Source organism: Mus musculus, chromosome 3, assembly GCF_000001635.26.
Source record: "Mus musculus strain C57BL/6J chromosome 3, GRCm38.p6 C57BL/6J".
Taxonomy (NCBI): domain Eukaryota; kingdom Metazoa; phylum Chordata; class Mammalia; order Rodentia; family Muridae; genus Mus; species Mus musculus.
The window spans coordinates 149,311,532-149,331,052 of record NC_000069.6 but is presented as its reverse complement, the minus strand read 5'-3'; the positions used below and the strand labels follow the sequence as shown (position 1 = coordinate 149,331,052).

Here is a 19,521-nt window from a genome sequence, read left to right as displayed (position 1 = left end):
CCCACCCACCTACTTGCCCAGTCCTATTTTCAATCGGGAGGTCAAGTTGTCTTTGGAATATCATACTTCCTGCTTGGAAACGGCACTGGATTGTATAATAGTCTGGAGGGGAAGTTTCAAGACTATCAGGGGTTTCCTGGGGAGGGTAGACACGCCTCATCCACCACCCATCTTTTCCTCTGTGCCGAGAGCTGTCCCTCTGCCGTGCACAAAAGGTCTTCAGAATGGAAATTGCTAAACTTACAGTAAATACCCTCTGGAACTACGCCCGCTGAGCTCGCAGGGAGCGGCTTGATCTCCTTCCGTGTTAAGGAAGGTCCATCTGGCTGAAGGATGCTCTGGGTGAGGGTATCCAGAGCCAGGCCTTTCCCACCCAAATATGCCGGGTAGACAAAGGATGTGACCTATTTATATGCCAAGAAATTTGATTTTTTGTGTGTGTGACAGTTATTTGCCCTCAATTTAAGAAAATTACTTTGTTCTCCTTCCTCTTTATTTAATCAAATGGCAGTCAATTTCCTACTTCACTTGAATAATTCTCATAATTTTACAACACAATGAAAGGATTATAGATTAGTGCGGGTCAATCTCCTTCATAGTCTCCTAAGATTCCAATCCACTGAAAGGCCATAGACAGCATAATGCCTTTGGGACAAGGACAGTGCAAGGTCCCGTGGTGGAAAAGCACCCTGGCGGGGCACTGATGGTGGAACGGCAGAACTAGGCGGCAACTGCATCGTAGATTCCAGGATGCCTGGGACAGTGACCTCACTGGGAAGGCATCAGGGATAGACTTTAAGGTGGCACATGAGTCTGACACGGTGAGAGTCAGATTCCCCTAAGAGGCACATTTATCAGTTAACCTTTCTTTCCCTTGGTCTTGCTCGTCTGTAAAGAGACCACGGCAGTTGTTCCAACTGTTCTCCAGTGCACACCTAAATGCCCAGAGGCGCAGTGCGTAAGAGAACTCCTCCAGCCTCTCCCTTGGCTAAGGGTGGGCTGGAGTCTGATGGATAGATCACACAGAGCTCATCACCACCGTCCTGGAGGCCTGAGGTGCTGACCCCTCAGAGTGTTCCTTCTCGGGCTGGAGCTTGGTAAAGGTTCAGGTTAAACTGACTCTACAGGAACTGAAGTTCTCAGAAAGAAGCCACACCCATGTTACAGGGTCAACAAGGCTAGAAGATTAAAACCACTGTTGTGGTTGAAAAGATTGGGACTGTTGCACATCCTGACGACACACTTACTAGTCATTCCCTGTCCACTTCTGTGTCTACCTCATATTCCTGTGACTGGCACACGAAGCCTTTAGTATAAAATCACTGGACTACCACAGTCTACCCACAGACACCAGAAAGCTCTAGAACACAGGCTTGCTTGTTTTGCTGTAACTTGTCTACCTAACGTTCGTATCTATGCATTTCTAATGTAGCTTTTGTTCTCTAACTATAAAACTTCATGAAACTATTTCCATGTTGAGACGTGTCATTTACTGCAACCCAAATCAGCCTTCCCAAGTCATGTCATCTCAAGAATAAAGCCTTACTGCTCTTTCAGTGAGACCTGGGCTTTCACCAACTGTTGCTGGAATGTTCTTGCAGTTTGGGGTTCCTCTTCTGACTTCTGACCTAGCACTTAGGACTTCAAGACCAGGAAGAAAATGTCAGACAACTTAAAGAGGACTAGATGTCTTACTCCCTCTGGCCCACACTTTCCCATCAACCTAGTCAACAAGGACCCCATATTGAGGGCAAGCAATCAACTCCACATCTCACCCAGGGGAGCAGACTGCTGTTCACTGAAGTTACCTACTGTGAATGCAGCACCAACTTCAAAGAGCATGCTAAGAACCATACCGATTCCTCTTTATGATGAACTTAGACTGGTGTTTCACACATGTAGTACATAGGCCATAGAAATTAACTTGTATCTTCTAGAGAACGTTCTTACTTTATTTTTCTTCCCTGAGTTTCTCACTATCTTACCAGAATTGTTTTGTGTGTATGTGTGTGTGTGTGTGTCCATATGTTTATCACCTTTCCTACTCAAAGAAAACCTTCCCAAGCATAGAATGTGTGTGCGTGCACACACACACACACACATACACCACCCACAGATTAGAAGACTGCTTAACACTGACAGTAATAAACACACTGTAAATATCTGGTGACCTAACAGTGGGTTGAATACATCTCCAGAGGATATAGGAATGGAGGAAATACTCATTTGAGGTGTTTGGTTTTGGAAAACAGGAGTAAAGTTAATTAATATGCTATGAGCATATTAATGAAGCTAAGACAGGTATTGTGTCACACACCTATATTCTCAGCACTTGAGAATCTGAGGGAGGAAGATAGAGACCTTGAGAACCGCCTAAGCTATAGAATATAACAGGATCTGGTCTCTAACAGCTCAAGGTCTGGTGACATCTTCAGAGGCAGAATACCTGTCCAAGCCAACAAGGACACAAGTTTGAACATTGGTCCTCACAGGGAGATTGTTTTGTAGTTGTTTGTTGTTGATCAGGCCCAAGGCCTTGCACATGCTAGTTAAGTGTTTTACTACTGAGCTGTGTATACTTAGCTTTCATAGAAACACTTCAATACAAGGAAGCACAAATATCCAAAGAAGCACAATATATGTGAAACAGGCCTACGTTCTCTTTAAAACTAGCAGAGTTAAGCAATGTCGCAGTGTAGTATAAAAGCCTGAGAGTTGGCCAACCAGGGCTTCAGCTCTCCTGTTGCTTGCTGTGTGCACTGTTGTTTTTTGTTTGTTTGTTTATTTTGACAACTTCTCAGATAACCCAAAAAGGAATGTTGGATTCCTGTGAAAACTGAGTACAGACAACAATAGCAACAACCAAAAAGAACATTTCTTTGTATTTTAAAATATGCTTATTGGCCAAGAAAACTAATCCCTCAAAATAATAAAAGATGCTCAATTCGAAGTAAATGAGTTTACGGATGTACCTTTGTGTTTCTAAAAATTCATGCTGGACACTTTGCATAGAAGCTGTTTCCCTACTTTGGAAAACTTGGGGTGGTGGTGGTGGTGGTGGTGGAGGTGGTGGAGGTGGTGGTTTTACACTGAAACTCAGTGGGAAAGTACTGGGGATCTAATCCATAACACTCAGAGCCAGCAAAAAAAAAAAAGAAAAGAAAAAAAATGAGGTATTTCTAACATAGCTGTGGAATCTGGGGAGGATCGAATGTAGGAAAAGGGATGATCATAACTTGTAAAAAAAATGCACCAACTTTCTAAAATATTACAGATAAAATTTTTTGACATGAATTTTCTTTCACTTATGCTTCTTGTTGGAGAACTCTCCCTCTCCCTCTCCCTGTCCCTGTCCCTGTCCCTGTCCCTGTCCCTGTCCCTCTCCCTGTCCCTCTCCCTCTCCCTCTCCCTCTCCCTCTCCCTCTCCCTGTCCCTCTCCCTCTCCCTCTCCCTCTCCCTCTCCCTCTCCCTCTCCCTCTCCCTCTCCCTCTCCCTGTCCCTGTCCCTGTCCCTGTCCCTGTCCCTGTCCCTGTCCCTGTCCCTGTCCCTCTCCCTCTCCCTCTCCCTCTCCCTCTCCCTCTCCCTGTCCCTGTCCCTCTCCTTTTCCCTCTCCCTTTCCCTCTCCCTGTCCCTGTCCCTGTCCCTGTCCCTGTCCCTGTCCCTGTCCCTCTCCCTCTCCCTCTCCCTCTCCCTCTCCCTGTCCCTCTTCCTCTCCCTCTCCCTCTCTCCTCTCCCTCTTCCTCTCTCCTCTCTCTCTTCCTCTCTCCTCTCTCTTTCTCTCTCTCTTTCTCTCCTCTCTCTCTCTCTCTCTCTCTCTCTCTCTCTCTCTCTCTCTCTCTCTCCCTCTCTCTCCCTCTCTCTCTCTCTCTCTCCTGTTGTTTTTTCACAAGTTCTTTTGGCATCTCAAGACACGTTAAAACATATGAAAACAGTATTGTTAGGTTTTTATTAACGCCACATTCAATGTGTGAGTGTACTGACCCACAAGCTGGCCTTTCTTCTTTATCTGTCCTTGACATAGGGATGGAAACCAAATACTGAATAAGATCTAAGGACCATGTTAAAAATAAATGTTTATACTTATCAAGAGGAATTGTGACATCAAGGGAAGTGCATGTCATGTTGAAAGGGACTTCCTGTAATTCAGGGGAAATCCCCCAGCCTTGGAGAGGGCGCACCAAATGTAAATCACTTCATAACAGCTGCTAGGCGAGAGTTCAGTAACTTCAAACCACGCAGAACTTTGGGGGAATTATTTCTTTTCGATGTTTGTGCCTTGAACCCAGAGCTACAGCAGCAGTTCTAAGCAAGTGGTTGTGTCGCTGAGCTGTGTTCACAGATCACAGTGGGAAGTTGTAAAAACAAAACAAAACAAAACACCCACCTACTTTCTGTTGTAGTTGTGTTGTTGTTTGAGTTTTTTATATTTTTTTATTCTTATTTTTTAAATTCATTTATTTTTCTCTCCTATAATACATCCTGGCCACAGTTTCCCCTCCTCTTCCCTCTCCCCCAGACCCACTGTTCCTCCTTGTCCATTCAGAAACGGGCAGGCATCCCAGGAAATTCAACTGAACACAGCATAACAAGATGCAAGAAGACTAGGCACAAACCCTCATATAATGACTCTATGAGGCAACCCAGTGGGAGGAAAGGCTCCAAGAGCAAGCAAAAGAGTGAGAGACACCCCCAGTCCCACTATAGGAGTTCCATAAGAATACAAAGGTAACAGCCATAAGGTATATGCAGAGGACCTAGGGCAGACCCACACAGACTCTCTTATTGTCACTTCAGTCTCTGTGAGCCCCTGGAAGCCCTACTTAGTTGATTCTGTGGCCCTAGTTCTTGAGGTGTTCTCAACCCCTCTGGTTCCTATAATCTTTCCTCCCCCTCTTCTACGTGATTCCCCAAGCTCCTCCTGATGTTTGGTAATGGATCCCTTCATCTGTTCAGAGATTGTGGAGTTCTTGATGTTTTAAAATATGTTTATTGGCCAAGTTAATTAATTCTTCAAAATAATAAGGGAGTAGACAATTCAAGATAACAATTTACAGATATACATGTAAGAGTCTATAAGTCTGGTGGGCAGATTACATAGAAGTTTTGTTTGTTTGTTTGTTTGTTTAAACACTATAGCTCACTGGTGAGTACTGACTTAATCCAGTACTCAGAAACACCAAAATATGAAAATGAAGTACTTCGTATATAGCTACAGATTCTGGGGAGAATAAATGTTGGGAAGAAACAGACGCTCCACTGGAAAATTCTCCTCAGAGGAAGACTATCCAGCATGGATGTCACATATCCCAGGCCAGCAGACAGTACAACATGCATTCAATACCCCAATAAGCAAGCCAGCAGGCACAGCTCAGGCTCCCGAGCTCAAGGCGAGGGTAGCTCCAGGAGTCACACAGAGCATAGTAAAATTGTATTGATCTGTTTCGGGGGGTGAGTTACAGAGGCAATTTGACATGAGATGACAGAAAGACCGAAATCACAGATATTTCATGTAACCATCCAAAAACGGGCAATTGAGAGTTCTTTCCTTTTTCCTTTTGAACAATTGGTCTCACTTTTGGTCCATTACCATGATGTCCAGTTCGGTACCACAGTATAACCACACGTGCTGACATCACCTATGGTCCTTTACCCTCAACTAAACAAGTCCTATCTACCCAAGCAGTGTGCACTAATACATGTTGGGCTTCTTTGTAGAGTGAAAAGCAGAGACCCAGATAAAATGATTATAAAATTCTATTGGCATCTCTAGACTCCCAGAGTATTTCATCATGATGCATATATGAAGAACATCAATAGACCAGAGCCTCGGCTGCTCAGTAAACACACTTCTTCAGAGACGGAAAATTCCAGCTACTCACTGCTAACACCTGATTGGATCGAATTCCACAAAGAAGTGTCTCTTTAGCAGACATCAGAATCCATGCAATAATTACTCCTCCTGATCTAAAAACCTAAGGAAAGTAATCTTCAGTTTTGAGATGCCCTGCCCCCACCATTTTCCTTAGCGAGCAGATCTAGCTGACAGTTCTCTCTGAGCAGTGTCCTGAAGCTTGTATCTTTTCTTTTCATTCTCTGAGACATGATAACTAATGCTTGGAGCTCGGATTATAACTCACTTGATTTGCTTAAGACAAAGCCTTTTAGGGGAATGCCAGGGTCCAGTCTGATATTTATGCTCATGAACAAAAACCTTGCCACCTCACTTAAACTCATTTATTGCAGAATTTGGTAGAGATGAAAGGGGTGCCCCCATTCCCCCGTAATTACACAGGTACAGACAAGAAAACTAAAACTCCACCCCGGGGGGAATCAGTCAGCTGGTACAGTACTTGCCCCACAGGTATGAAGCCTTGCATCCAAATCATCAAAACCCGGGTTAACAATAGTTCACAATCCCAGGGCTTATGCAATGAGATGGGAGCTAAGACTGAAGAATCCCAGAAAGCCACAGAGGGTTAAAACAAAAAAACCTTGTTTAAAGCCAGGTAGATGGCACCTACACCTGCTCCGTGGCCTCACCATATCTGATTGTACACACACACACACACACACACACACACACACACACACACACAGAGAGAGAGAGAGAGAGAGAGAGAGAGAGAGAGAGAGAATAAAGGAAATTCTTTTTTATACTAAGTAGACAATTGCTTATGTCTCATCAATTCACAGATCCTAAGCATGTCTCTATTTAGATGAACAGCTCTTGTGTTCTCATCCAAGGGAAAGAAAGGGGGTGGGGAGGATATACCCAAAGTCATCTGGCTAATTAGAGGAGGTGGGAGACGAAGTTGCTTCCATTAAACTCCTCTGGAACAGTTGCAAGATCCACAAAATCTGTTTTTAGCTCAGACATCCATCGTGTTGGATGTTTGATGTGTTTTCAGTTTAATGATAATTACCCTTTCCATTTCTTTGATAATTGCCCTCTCTATTATCATTTATGGAGATTCAAATTATAAATCAAGACAAGACAGCCAGAAAAATATTATGATTGTCCCTTCTGAGGCCATCTCAAACTCAAGTAACACTGCCAACGCCCGAGAATTCAGCTACCTTCATTTGCATGTTTGCGATCATTTTATTTTAGGGTCCACTGGTTTTTCCTAAAGAGGAGGTTACATGACAATAACAGAGTTGAATGATAATGTGGACAGAGGCTATAAACTTAGCTGTGCTCCAAGTTAGAAGCTTGTATTTGAAATGAAAATCCTGCTCTACTGATAGAACACAAGGAGGAGGGGCGAGCTGCATGTTTCCTGTAAGTCCCCAGTCCCCGTGGAGGGCGGTTTTTTGTTTGTTGGTTTGGTTTGGTTTTGTTTGTTTGTTTTGTTTTGTTTTGTGGCTTTTCAAGACAGGGTTTCTCTGTGTAGCCCTGGCTGTCCTGAAACTCACTCTGTAGACCAGGCTGGCCTCGAACTCAAAAATCCTCCTGCCTCTGCCTCCCAAGTGCTGGGATTAAAGGGGCGTTTTATCACACCACCTCGCTCATCAGCTTCAACTCTTGGCCTGTTTGAGGAAAAACTTCTTGTTACTCAATATGAATCTAGATCAACATGGTGAGATATGCTGAAAGAGACGAGAAAGCTTAGCTCTGAATTTCCAGGAACCTTCTTCCAAAACAAAAAACAAGGAACTAACTAAAATGTATGCCCAAGAATGACTTGACGAAGGTGCCTTGTCACCAGTCTAAATCCTTTGGTTTTCAGGATTTTGGAAAGTGCTTTTTCATTAAAGACCCATTAGTAAAACTTACATTGCATAAATTTAGAATACAGATTTAAATTAGAAATATACAAAATGGATCTATAAAACTAGTCATTTCTAATTGTTGTGATACATTTTATTATTTTCTATTTGTGTGTTGTTGTTGTTTTTTACAGTCAAGATGGAACCCATACTTGACCCTTTTTAACATATCATTGTCTCTGTGTTATGAATACCATTGAGACTGATATGGATTATATCTTCCCATATCTACTGCTATACTATATTTTTAGCTGATATAGTAATAGCAGCAAATAACATTAACAGGGTGTTGTAATTTCAATGAGAATGTCCCAATAAGTTCATGTATTTTTATGTCCTCCAGTTCTTGAAACAGTTTGGGAGAAATTACTAAGTGTGCCCTTGTTGGGGCATCATATTACTGGTGGGCTTTGAAGTTTCAAAAGTCAATGCTATTCCCAGTTAGCTGGTCTATCTCATGCTGGAGCATCAAGACATGAGCTCTTAGATACTCACCCTTCCTGTCTGTCTACTGCTATGGTCCACACTATATTGTCCATTGAATCTAATCCTGTGGGAATTGTGAGCCCTAAATTAAATGTTTTCTTTTTTATAAGGTGTCTAGGTCAGAGTCTAAATCCTTTGGTTTTATAGCAATAGAAAAGACATGGGATATCTATACGGTGTTAATTTTAAATGTCAACGTGCCACAACCTAAAATTACCTGAGAAAGAAGTCCCAAATCTGGGATTGCCCAAAAAATAGTTGGCCTCTTGTCTGCAGGGAATTGTCTTGACTGTTCATTGATGTAGGAGAGCCCAGACCACTGTGGGCAGAGTCATTCCCTATGCAGTTTTGAGCACGAGCCTGCCTGCCTGCCTGCCGCATTAACTCTGTTCTCTCTTAAACTCCTTTTGATCAGAGTGTTTTAACAGAGCAACAAAAGTGAAATTAGGATACTGCCCATATCACAAATTAAAGAACAATCAAAAAAATGTTTTTCTCCAGGCAGGATTGGTAAACTTTTGCAAGCCAGCTCAGGACTTTGATAAGATTTTGAGAAAGAACAGACATGGGCACTGATATAAGCTGAGCTCCCTTTTGGTTCCTGTAGCAGCTATGTGAGCTTGGTTGGTTAGCATTCACCCTCTGAAGTATAATTATTAGCATTTCAATATTCTCCTGTTGCTCTGAGAACAGAGTTAAAAAACAACCTTAGGATCTCTTATCCAATATATTTGTACTCGACTTCTTTAAGCTCAGCCCCCACATTCCTCTGTCTAAATGCTCTCAAATGGTGATTCTTGACTCTTCACTCCTGCTCACTATATAAGTCTTCATGGCTTTATAAACTCTGAGTTAAACCCCCTGTATGAAGTTATGTAACTGAAGGTTACTGAATACACAATGAACAAAAATCAATTTGGAATCAAGCAGGTTTCTGGCAGTGCTGGCCCAGGATGCTGGCATCCCGTGGTTTCACTGAAAGCTTGGCTCTGAAGACAGAGCATACACAGTGCACCATGCAGGTTTTCACACCCACATCAACAGCAAAGCTGCCTGAAGAGCCTCAGCTTTTCTATTGGCTAGTTTTACATCAGCTTGACACAAGCTATAGTCCCTGAAAGAAGAGAAACTCTGTGGAGAGAATGCCTTCATAAATCTGGCTGCAGGCAAGCCTGTAGGCTATCTTCTTCATTATTAATTGACGGGGGAAGGCCAAGACCATTGTGAGTGGGCCCATCCCTGGGCTAGCAGTCCTAGGTTCTACAAGAAGGCAGGCTGAGCAAGCTTTAAGAAGCAACCCCATAAGCAGTACCCCTCCATAGCTTGTACCTCTCTAAACAGTGTCCCTCTGCATTAGCTCCTGCCTTTAGGTTCCTGCCTTGTTTGAGTTCCTGCCCTTACTTCCTTCAGTGATGGGCTAATACAGTGTGGAAGTATAAGTCACATAGACCCTTTCTTCCCTGTATGAGTCAGGGTTATTTAAAGGAATACAACCTATAGAATGAATTTATAAATATATAAATATTTATGTTTAACATATTTTATATATTTATATTACAATAAATATATAAATTTATTAAAAATAAATATATTTATATTTATTATTTATACATATTTAAACATATACATATATTTTAGAGAGAAAGAGAGATAGAAGGAAGGGATAAAGAGGACTTATTAGAGTGGTCTACAGGCTGTGGGCCAGCTAATCCAACAATGGCTGCCTATAAAGGAAGGTCCTAGAATCCAGTAGATTTTCAGTCCCTAAGGCTGGGTGTCTCACATAGCCTTCAGTATGTGCCAGAATCCCAAAGGTATAGTCTCTAATGATATTGAAGGGATGGAGTTGCTAACAAAAGCAAGAACAAGGAACCAAGTGAAGAGATACCAAGCTTCCTTCTTCCACAGCTTTCTTAAGCTGCCTGCAAAAGGTGTGATTTTTCCATCTAAAAGGACCTGGATTAAAGGGTTGTCTTCCTGTCTCAAGGATCTGGATTACAGCTGGCTCTTCTTAGTTCAAATGATTTAAATAAAAAAAAAAATGTCTTCACAGGTATGGCCAGTCGTTTGGTTTTAGCTAATCCCATATATGGTTAACGGGACTACAAGAATAGCCACCACATCTTTCCAACTTGCCCTGAACTCCCTATTTTGCTGTATTTTTCTATAAGGCCAGAGTCCTAGCAATGACAACTATAAATCCACAATCCTAACCAGCACTGGAAAACACTGAAGCTGCTCTGTGTCCTACAGTGTCAGATGTGGTTTAGGTTTGTGTGTAAATATGAATAAACTCATCCATCGCATTAGTATCCAACCTTGCTTTGGTCTTTACTAAATGATAAAGTTATCTGTATATGAAAATCTTGGCTTATAACATTTTAAGTCTTACTATCAGTAAATGTTTGATTTGCACACATGCTTTCACTCTAATTTTTTATTATTTGAGATTGGACTCGGGGCCTAGCATATGCTAAGACAAACTCTCTCCTGTTGAGCTTTCTCCCCAGTTTGTATTCCTGTTTTATATATCTACAGGCTTACGTTGCCATACAATTTTTCTTGGGTGAAACAAGAACACAGATGGAAAATGTTTTAAAACCCCTGTTCTCTCTCCTGGGTGGTTTTGTGTCAATGTTACCTATGCTAAAGTCATCTGAGAGGCTGGAACCTCAGAAAATGCCTCCACCAGATCAAGATGTAGGCAAGCAAGCTTGTAAGCTATTTACTTAATTGGTGGTTGATGGGGAAGGCCCAGTCCATTTTGGGTGGTGCTGTCATTGGGTTCCATACTAGAACAGGCTGAGAAAACCATGACGAGCAAGCCAGTCAGTAGCGGCACTCCTTCGTGGCTACTGCATCAGCTCTTGCCTCCAGGATCCTGGTCTGTTTGAGTTTCTATTCTGACTTCCTTTATGATGAACTGTGACGTAGAAGTGTAAGCCAAATAAACTCTGTCCTCCCTAAGTTGCTTTTGCTCACAGTGTTTCATCACAGCAATAGTAACTCTAACTCCAATGGTCTCTATATGAATTTTACTTTCCCAACGTAGGATGTGCTTCCATGATAGCCTCTCCCTTTCCCACTACGGCCTGGGAACCTCCTATAAACTTTTCAGCACTTGTTGAATGTGGAACATACTTATTTTGCATGCTGCTATTTGAAAAATATGAAAACTTCCCACTTCACCTATGTTTCTCAGGCCTGTTGTACAGTCAGCTTTAGCCTTATGACTGTGATCATTCACTCGCTAAATGAACCATGAAAATATAATCTGTGGGATATTTTGTTTTAAGCGCAATTGTTTTATGCAAACTAGCTCGTTCTGGGCTGAGTGTTGAACTCAGAGGTAGAGTACTTGCCCAGACCGCTTGAGGCCCTGGGTTCAATGGACAGAGCTGCAAAGTCAACAAACAATCCCCTCCTTAACGCCACAGGCACACTTAGAAAGGACAAGGATGCTGGGGTGTAATTAAATCTGAAGTTTGCCCCTGTGGTGCCTAAAGTGTGGTCTTTGCAAACTTTCTCTCCTCTCAGTTTCTAATTTATGAAGTAGAGTTTATGACAAAGTCAATTTTCTAAGGATTGTCATGAAAAGTACTTCAATGACTCCTGCTCACGGGTCCAGTGCTAAGGAGATCAGAGGCTTCCTACCCACTTGCCACCAGCCCTGCTTGTTGTGCCTGTCCTTTCCCAAAACGTCCTCTTTAAGGAGTCTTGCTGTCTTTCTTAGCTTTGGTGGTTTTAGACAACCCTAGCATTCGCTATCTTATCTATTTGACATCTCTCATCCTCACTCCATCCCTCATTTATAGCCTTGTGCTTAGGGCTCTCTTGCTGCTGTTCCCTGAGACTTTCTAACTCGGCCAGTAGGAAGGAGCATGCATAGCTATGCTTGTCACCACCGCAGCACACTAGTGTGCCCCTCGGACATCTGCAGTTTCATCGGAGGCCTCCGGGTTTTTCTGTGAGGGAGCATGTTTCTCGTGTGTCATTGTCCACTCCTCCCTGATGCAGCAGCCAACTCCTCCTGGTGGTCTCTGAAACACCTCCTGCAGCTCTCGCTTCCTTTTATCTCCCTGCTGCCACCTCATCGTCCTTCTCATTAATGGCCTTTGTGTCTGGACTGCAAAAACCCACTAGCCAATCTTCCCAGTTTTAGACTCTGAGTAAGCACACCAGGACCAGTCCTCCCAGACTAAGCCACTCCCAATACACACCCTCTGATTTGTTTGATGTTATTAGTACCTTCCAGCCATGAGAGCATAGACTTTCACCAACTTCTTAACTTCTGAGTCTTAATCATCTAATAGATCATTGTCCCAATGAGTACTATATACTATTCAAAACCTTATTCTTATGGTATACTACTAATGTAACATACTGCTATTCAGAAGAACATTACACTTTAAATTTTGATGAAATTGTTGGTTGGGTTAATTATTGACTAATTTCATCTTCTGTCCTTGCTCCGATCTTGGCTTGTGTGCCAAAATTGGATTTCTAGCTCATTCACTCCTTGCTCAAACATCATCCTTGTTTCCAATAGATTGCCTACTGGTTAATGTCCCTGTCCTAGAGCCAAGCCCCCAACTAAGAGGGCAGACTTCTTTCTGTGAATATCCCAATCAGCTTAGAATCCTCTAAGAGTTGTTGTAAGTAGGAAAATGGCAATACTGGTGATAACAGCAAAACCTTTCCGGGGCTGTGCCATGGAAGATGGCAGAGTGGAATTGGTCCACCTCAGTAATTGTACCTGTTCTTCAAGGGACGATACAGAGAAGGAGGAGTTTTTACCACCACAGGCCAGGCAGGGGGACAAGCAGAGGAGATGCACGTGTTCAAGGCAAAGGCATTTGCTTAACATTTTGGAAGTTAAGCATGTCTAAATGTAAGGCAACCTGAACACTACCCTGTTTTGTTTTTTTAAAAAAAAAGTCTTTTTTCTTTTTCTTTGCCTATTCTCCAGATGAGAGAATGACAAATGAACTTTCCCCCTCTACACTGATATTGTTTTAATTCTCGAACTTTTTCGTGAATTGTTTACACTTCTCTATTTACTCGTAATTATGTTCATTTGCATTCAGCCGATGAAATCTTGCTTTAATGTCATTGGGAACTTATTGCCACTTGTATCTTGCTAAAACCTTCTCCGCCACACTACAGATTAAAGGACACTATTTATTACTAGGGTTTTACAGTCGTGGTTTTATATTTGTGTTTTTGTTTTGTTTTGTTTTTTTGTTTTTCAAGACAGGGTTTCTCTGTGTAGCCCTGGCTGTCCTGGAACTCACTCTGTAGACCAAGCTGGCCTCAAACTCAGAAATCTGCCTGCCTCTGCCTCCCAAGTGCTGGGATTAAAGGCGTGTGCCACCACTGTCTAGCAGTCTTATATATGTAAACACACACACATCACTATGTGAATCAAGTTGTTACCTGGATTAGACTTAGTCTATTAAAGTGCTATTGTTTGGAAGTTGAAAAGTAATTTCAAATTCTGAAGACAGTAGGAGCCAGGTGCAGTGGCATGCACCTGTAATCTCAGCTACTTGGGAGACTGAGGCAGGGGAATCACTGAATTTGGGAGTTTGTAGCCAAGCCTATTGAAAAAGTAGTAATGGGTGGAAAATCCTAAAGAACAGCTTTCTTCAAAATAGTCAATTTTACTTTACGTTATTTATTCTTGTTCTATGCACACAGGCAGGCCATGTGTGCTTCTGGGACTACCCATGAACTCACTATGGAACTCAGGATATGACCTTGAACTTCTGAAATGACTGATTCCACCTACCAAGTGCCAAGATTACAGGCATGCAGCAATATGCTACATTTTATGCAGAGCTGATGTTTGAACTCGGGACCTTTAGCGTGTTTTGCAGCACGCTACAGACTGAGCTACATCTCCAGTCCCCACTTAGCCACCATTCTAAGACCAAACCTTTCTGCCTCGTGCACCCATCTGATTCTACCTTGTGTGCACACCTAGAAAGTCCTTACTTATCAATTCACGTTGAACATATCATATCATACTTATGTTGAATTCTCAAATTTTCTGGTCCCTGAATTTACTTTCTTGTTCCCTCTCAATGGACTTTTACATAAGACAAAGAACAAGAGATGTATAAATTAACTATAATAGTTAAATTCAATAAATAACCTCAAATTATACTAATAAGGAGATGGTACAGTGGCTGACTGGAAGAAAACCCGTTTAGCAAGTGTAAGGGCCTAGGTTAATTCCTCAGCCCCACAGACATTAAAATAAAATATATAAAAGGTTAGCCCATTTTGGAAAACTGCTAAGGAAGACTTTTTATTAGGAAGTAGATTCTCGTGCAGCATCTTGATTAACCTCATTTCTATCTCAGACTAGAAATGTTGCTTCATTTTCTGCTACATATTTGAGACTCGCTTGATAGAAAATCCATCCATCTACACATTGCTTAATTAGGAATGAATTTTAAGTATTCAGAACCTACACATGATACTTTGACTCTCAGAGACAGGAGGAAGCAGTAGAGACATAATTAGTTAGCAGGCTGTCATCCCAGAGCGTCAAGCAAGATAACCAGCTCACTTTACCTTTTCCCTCCCAGGTATGCAAGTTACCACTGACAAGGTGATTCAGACTAGACTAAGAGAGCAAAGCAGGAAGACCTTCCTTGATGACTGGTCATAGCTACTAAAAGTGCAAGTCCCTTATAGGAAGAACAGGAGGGAAGGAGAGAGAAAAAATGGAAGAAGCTGAGAGTCAGCCATGATGGTGCACATCTTTAATCTCAACAGTTTAGTATCTGAGGCAGTAAGAATCAAGCGTTTATGGACAGCTTGCTACCTAAGGATAACATGTCTCAAAATAAAAAATATGAAAAAAGAAGGAGGAGGAGGAAAGAGAAGAGAGAGAGAGAGAGCCGTAAATATTCATTTACCACATAAAGGGGATGCCTTGATGATCTCCACTTAGACATCTATAGGTTCTCATGAGTGTAAGGGATTAAGAGAAGATTGAAAGATCTATTAACCATGGGAGTCTAGAGAAGCTAAAAGAAGCAGACAGTAGCTACTTCAGGACAAGGTCAACTGCCACTATGTACAAATTATCTGTCTTCCCTCTTTTCCACTGGTGAGGAGTCACTGGCTCCCCCCCCCCCCCAATTCCATGGAGTTATTTTTGAACCTTAGCCATTAGTAGCGGACAACCCAACCAGACAAGTGTTGGGTTCCCTTAAGCTACAGCTCTGGAGTCAGTGGTTCTCAAAATCAATAAAGCTAACTCACGAGATCTCTGTTATCCGTGTCTTTTTAAGGAATCACCACTCTGAAGCCAAGGGATAGAACTATTTCAGAAGAAAGAGGACCCCCTTCCCCCAGTGCATTAAATCTTTCTTGAGTTCCAGTTGACTTTCAATTTTCCTAGCTCCTGTGTTCTGGCATAGCTGTCTTCTCCCTTCCCATGGAGACCAGCTTTCTGATTCACTCTCCCACCTGTGTCTGCTGGAGGAGCAGATGCCTAGATTCTTGGATTCGGAGTTGGGTCCTGGTCCTCCTGTCACTCTATACAGAGAGGGCTTTTGCAGGCAGCGTGGTGTCAGCTTTCTGATGTCTGGTCTGTATTTGTATGTTTAAAGTGAGCAGGTGGTATCAATGGCTGCCTAATGACTCAGATAAGAGTGAAATTGATCTGCTGATTAACAGGTCTCCCTAGGTGGGTGGCAGCAGGCTCCTCCCTCCTGGGTTTGGTTACATTGTTCATTTCCAGGACTCATTTGTAGCCTTTGCTCTTTTCCTCTGAGCTGATTCCCCAAACACCTAGTACAAACATGGTGGTTCAGCTATCCAGTGTCCCTCGGTATTAGTATTCCATCCCTACACTCCGAAGCAAAACACTGAATGTGTGGAGCAGAGCACCTTCCATCCTCTTGATTTTGTTTTTCATGCTGAATTTGAAACATTGAGTGTTTTGTTTTTGTTCTAGGTGGCTGGCTACTTCCTCTAAACTCCACAACTCATTCGAAAGACTATGGAGCCTACATAGTTTCTAAAGACAAACGATGAATTTCAAAGTAAGTCCCAGGATGGTTTTAGCTATGGTATGAATTCAATCATTGTGTACGAGTGTAGTACTTTGCCTGTGGGTGATTTTCTAAGTTATAGCGTTCAATGAGCCTTTATTTCAGGGTAAAATTGTGTTCCTGGGTAGAGATGAGAACGTGAGTCAGTGCATGTGTGGCTTCTTGTTATCTGCTCTGTTGCCGCCAGCTGGCTGCCTACCTGTCTCTGTGTTGGACAAAAGAATTCTTGGGATGGGAGAGCACTCCTGCTTTGGAATGTGAGTAGACATCACAAATCACAGTTAAGGAGAGATGAATTAGAACTGCATGCAGCAAGACGCCACTGGAATGCATTTCTTTGTAAAGGGACAAAGGGCCCCAGCTGGGCTTCTTTTGCCAAGGATGCTGGTTGATGAAGGACAGACTGAAGGCTTTTATAGAGGATGCTGGTTGATAAAGTGAGGGGCAGTGAAGTCCTTTATAATAGAAAGCTTCGCGTGTCTAACCCACTCTTCATGACTGCCCATCGCTTTCCTGGTTAAGAGTAATAATTCCTAGAAGCTACCACTCTCCCAGACAGTGGTCAGCTCTACCTATAACAACTAAAGGCCTAGGCTTTTGCACCAACCTGAATCTAAATGTGTATTATTTTAATAACCCAAATGGTATTTCTGCTGTTATCTATGGTGCTTCTACGTAAATGACTACAGGATTCAGATTTCTCCTCCACAAAGTGAGAGAAATAACAGTAGACATTCCAACAAGCTGTGAACATGTGTAACCAAGCCAGTAGATTGGGAACACTTGGAATATTGCGGCATAGCAAGCATGACATTAATTGATTAACTACAGTTAATCCTCCTGTTGTATCATCTCTGTTTGTCCTAGTCCCTCAACTCCTATAGGCTTCAATCTTGGTGGTTTTCAGTATTACTATTATCAATAGTTATGGGTTTCATGATTAATAGAAAGCATTTTAGTAGTGGTATTGGTACCAGGATGCAATCCAGTGTCTCCCACAGGCGAAACTCTCCCTAACCATGTGGGAATTATTAAAGAAAACTGAACTCCCAAATCCCTTTCTCTTTAAAGGAGTTACAACATGTATTCCTGGGAATTCAAGGAAGGAATATCATTGCCATTCCATTGCTGGTGAATGTGTGCTGGCGAGCCCTAAGGTGACAGGAGAGATCTTGGGATCTGAAACTGGGGTTCGTTCCTGCCAGCACATGGTGCAGTGGGAGAAGCAATTGGAAGGCTTTGCCATCTTGGAAATATGCAAACATGCATTGGCATAGCCTTTCAGGAGGATGAATGAAAAGGAGACTGCAAAACAAAAGGGCTTTCAAGGGAGCACAAGCAGTGCCTCCGAATCACAGCAATGATTATGACCACCATTAGCGTTTAATGAGCCTATGGACAGCTAATGGCTTCATCTCTCCAGTGGGCCTGCCAATTGCCCGTGTTTCTATGCACATTCCTCCTTCTCTCCTAAGGAGCAAAATCGTGGTGCTGTTAGGCCAAACAAGTCCAAGTCATTGCTTGAGACCACCATACTGCTTCTTCTTGGGACTGAAGGTTCAGAAAAAAAAAAAGAATTCTGGGGCACTATTTTTAGAGCCCTAGCCCACCATCAGGAATCAGGACAACAGTAGTTGAGCATCAACTATTTTAAGACCTACATTCTTCATCTCTAAAATGTCCTTGGTCATTGTCATGGTAATGATCACACAGTGATGACTCACATCCTATTTCCAAAATGACATTAAATACAGTATATGCCACTGAGATGTTTGTATGTAGAATTACCATTTGTTTTACTTAGAAAATATTACAAATGCTATCATTTATTTCAGACATATCTTCATTAGCAATTCAAGATAATATGATATTTTAAGTTTTAATAAACTGTCTATTGAGCTATTCAAAACTATTAATTATAATAAGAGCTAAATTGAATCAAAGTCATCTTGATTAACCATATTATAATTTGTGTATGTGTATATGACCCCAGGGTTTTAATTCTGGCTACATATATGCAAAATTTGTCCTCTGCCACTTAGCTTTACACAAGCCTGATACTCCAATCATATTCAAAATGGATAGCATTAATATTCATTATCAAAGGCAAAAGCTGGCAAAATAAAAGTAATAGCCACAAGTCTTACTAATAGGTTATTTGTGGGGAGAAAACATTTTCCATAAAAATAAAAGATGGTCTTCTTCTTTGTGATTCTGAGATACTTATTTTCATTCTTTTGTTTTTTAAAATATAACCCGGTATATACCTTCTCTTAAAAAAAAAAGAATACATCAATAGCAATGCAACTGTGTAGGATACAGTATTAGATATTTGCTGTGCTACTTTAGAAATTCTAAACTCTACAGCAAAGTAGTCAGAAATCATTTTCCAATCGAATGCTGTCCATAAACTGATCACCATGGTAACAGAAAGGACAGGGATGCCTGCTCAGTCAAGGGAGCAGGTTGGGCTCCAGTCCCAAATTGTCAGTGGGACTGTCTGAGTGATTTAGAGTAATTAGCATTTATCTGGCTAAGATTTCTGATATAATTTTAAGAAATGGTAGAAAAGAACCTCACATTTGAAGGGTGATATTTAGAGAAAAACTCTCAAGCAACAAAAATATTTAGCAGACTGTACTATGCAGTTGGTCCTAAGTCTGCTGTCTGGGGCTCATTAGACATCAAGAGTAGACAGTTAGTTTAAAAATTGATTCTTCTTGTCTTAGTTTCGTTTTCTATTACTATGACAAAACACACTGACAAAGCAGCGTAAGGAGAAGGGATGTATTTGGACCTACCATTCCACGTTGCAGTTCATCACAGCAGAAAGCGCAGGAACCTAGCTAGGGAGCTGGTTATACCATGGCAGCAGGCGAGAGCAGAAGGTGATAAAGGTGATAAGTACTTCGACTCAGGTCACTGTCTCCCTTTTTGTGTAGTTCAATTCCCAAGCCAAGGTCTGGAGCCACCCACAGTGGGCAGACCCTCTTGCAACAATTAGCCCAGTGAAAGTATTCCCCAACAGATGTCCCCGGCACTGCATCTCCCAGGCGACTCTAAATCTCATTAAACTGACAGTTGAGACGAACCAACACACTCCAATAAAAACATGTCAGCTCAAACTTGCTGGTTTCAAGCAGAGATCTCTGTGGTTTATTTATACAAATAAAATCAGCATATAAAAATATTC

The 19,521-nt window shown here is 41.9% G+C and overlaps 1 long non-coding RNA gene across 2 annotated transcripts in view; it reads left to right on the top strand.

The window, feature by feature from the left end:
• Gm30382 overlaps positions 1-19,521 on the top strand; it is a 264,413-nt gene that overhangs the window by 114,547 nt on the left and 130,345 nt on the right. The window contains exons 2-3 of one of the 2 annotated variants that reach the window (XR_001784033.1): positions 16,232-16,319; positions 17,400-19,472. This is a non-coding gene — a long non-coding RNA (predicted gene, 30382). Of the gene's footprint in view, positions 1-16,231; positions 16,320-17,399; positions 19,473-19,521 lie in introns of those variants that run through there. The other variant, XR_001784032.1, reaches the window with a different exon arrangement.